Raw genomic sequence first — 3,049 nt, forward strand, 5'->3', positions numbered from 1 at the left:
TCGGGGGGTGGATTCTGTCGCGGCCGTCGTCGCTGGAGCTTTCCCTAGGGATTAAATCACCTTTCAGCCCGGAGCCCCCAGGGGCCGGGCCGGGGACACGTCCGGCTGCAACGGTGGCCCGTAGCGTGTCGCAGGGTCAACGTCAGAGCTAACGTCAGTGCTAACGTCAGGACGCCGCAGGGTCAGGACCTCGTGCTTCCCCCAAATCCGACGACGGGGCGGGGCGGGGCGGGGGGTGGGGGTGGGGAGCCAGCATTCGACTGGGGTTTACCCGGCTGCAGACTGCGCCGGGGGCACGTCCTCTCGGGAAACCTCGCGAGAGCCCGGGAGGTCTGCACGGTCGCCCGGTCTTACGGGTTAGAGGCCGAGCGTCCCCTGTGCGCGACGGGAGAGCGGGACGCCGTCAACACCGATGTGAACCCAGCGCAGCTGACCCCAAGGCAGCGTGCTGCCCCACTCTGTCCCGCGGGCCCAGCTGTCCCTCCAGAGCGTACAGAGCCGGAGGACAGAGTTTCACTTCCCTGAGCTCTAAAAGATAAACCAATCAGAAACCTCCCTAACGAGGTGCGTCCAACACACTGACCCTGGGGAGCCGTCATTCTTCCGGCTGGAACAAGACGGGGCAGGTGGCGGAAGGGCCGGAGTCACCCACACGCCCTCCGGCTCAGCAGGGGCTGTGCGCCAGACAAGCCCTCTCTCAGCTCTGGTCTGCACCATCATCCTAACAGGTGAGTCGTGTTTTCTTCTGTTTCCCAGATGAAGTAACAGGTGCTGAGGCCAGGCATTGAATGGTTGGGCTACTAGCTGGGACCCCAACAAGACGTCTTGAACGGTCAGCACGTTTTTGAGTGTCACAACGATAAATGACAGTGTCATAAACAACTCTGGGTATGTACAGGTCTCTGTGCACTACTTGGGCAGTAGCGGCTGGTGTGGGAGTTCCTAGAAATGGCATTAGTGGTCAAAGGCCATATATGCTTTTGATCTCCTATCCAACAGAGGGGATAGAAAGGCAAATGCTTGGTTTCCAGACTCCCTTGCAGCTAGAGAGGCCATGACCCGGTCCTGACCGAGGAGTGCTAGAGCAAGTCTTTTGGGAGTGTCTATAGAGAAGCTTTTGTTCTCCTATCGAAGAGGGACTTACAGGCTATCACATTCTTCATCCTTCTCGCTGCCATGAATGAGAAAATGGTTTGGAGCTACCATAGCCTCCTTCCGTCCCCGAGGCTCCAGTCTGAGGATGGACACTGACCCTCAAAGTGTGGTCATCTCTGACATGGCTGCCCTGTACCAACAACGAAACACTTTTGTTCTCTGAGAAAATCAAACCCTTTTTGTAGGAACCCCGTTGGGGCAGGACTCCTTCCGTCTTTGAAGCTGAGAGATCCCTCATGGGCAGGCTCGCACAGGGAGGTGTAGCAGAGACGTGGACTCTGCCTCAACATCCGTTACTTTTTTTTTTTCTGTTGTGATAGCCACACCCCCTCCCCCAGATTAACCTTTTCCAACAGAGCTGCACGGGGCCTCACGTAGGACGTGCATGTGACACAGATGCAGGCTCTCTCGCCTTCCCGTCCCTGTGACGGTGGCAGTGCCGTGGTGGGGAAGATGAGTGTCCTCCTGTGCGCACGTCACACGACTTCAGGTACCACTGGATCCGGGCACCTTCTCCGACCGCTCCCACACTCAGAGGGCGCTCCTGCTACCCAGTCCTCTGCCCACTCATTCTTTCGTTTGTGCGTTCGTGCCTTCAGTGGGTGTGTGCACCGAGGGCCTCCCTGGGCCCGGAAGAAGGCCGCACTCCATAGCTACTTACTGTCCACCCTATGCAGACCCACGATGCGGAATTCTACCCAACCTGTGTGTCTGGAAAGTGGCAAGGATTTGGAAATAATCCTATACTTATGTGTTCTGGAGAATGGCTGCAGCAAAGCCCCAGCCCTCCCCGTGGGGCGAGACCCAGCTCGCAGGCATGCCTTTGTTGGCCTGTGACAGGGCCGCACTCAGACCCTCCAGAGTCCCCCTCTGCTCAGAAGACATGAGCTGGACGGATTGGCCCCCTGGAACCCGCTCCAGGACGGCCCCACCCGACCTGATTCGGTGTATCTGAACGGCCCTGTCTCCACGTGAGACCGCAAGCTGGGGTCCTGCGGGTTAGGGCTTCGCCATGAAGCTTGGTGGGACATGAAGCTTCCCATGCCCTCAGGTGGTCTTTCCTCCGTGGGGGCCCTTGGAGAGAGAGAGAGAGCAAGCCCTCTGGGGTCTCTTCTCCTAAGGACACTAATCCCATGGGATCAAGGCCCCTCCCTTATGACCTCATTTAGCCTGACTCACCTCATCAGCTGCCCCAGCTCGGAGTACAGCCACGCTGGGGCGTCAGGGCTTCCCCATGTGAATCTGGGGCGGGGGGCAGGGGGAGAGGGGCACAGACACGGAGTCCATCAGCACCCATAGCAGCCCATGTGCATTTCTAGGTAACGACTGCACCCCAGGCCCACCTACCCACTGTCCTGCTGTCCCTCTGCCTCGGTCCCCTTGTCCACTTGAGAAAGACGGAAACATGCTTGCATTTCCACAGCTGTCTTGCAGCGGGGCCGGTCTTGGGAAATGCAACATGGCGGAACTGTCCTGTGTTGATGGCACTCAGCGACACCCGCAGTGGTCACTTCTGTCCCTGATGCCGGCCCTTTATGCCCTGTTCTGGGAGTCCTGGGGGGTCTCGTGGAGCCCCCTCAGAGTCCCAGGCTGCCGGGGGCTGGCATGATTGAGGAGGGGTCTCGCACGAGCGCCGGCGGCCACCTCCTTGAAGCGGACCGGCTCGGTTTCCTCTGCTCCGCCGGCTGGGATGCCCCGCACAGGTCCACACTGGTTTGGGGAACCCTGAGGCCCAGCCAGCAGCAGCGTGTCAGCCCGCAGGGAGAAGCCTGTGTGCTCAGAGCAGATGGCCCATCTCCTGTCTTCTTTCTCGCAGCTGAAGGGCCCGTCTGTAGCCAAGGGCCCTGCACAATCGCCCGGGAATCTGGGAGACCGAAAGTGGGAGGGCCTTCAG

The sequence above is a fragment of the Phyllostomus hastatus genome, unplaced genomic scaffold (genome assembly GCF_019186645.2).
Source record: "Phyllostomus hastatus isolate PE091 unplaced genomic scaffold, TTU_PhHast_1.1 phas_contig_196, whole genome shotgun sequence".
Lineage (NCBI taxonomy): Eukaryota > Metazoa > Chordata > Mammalia > Chiroptera > Phyllostomidae > Phyllostomus > Phyllostomus hastatus.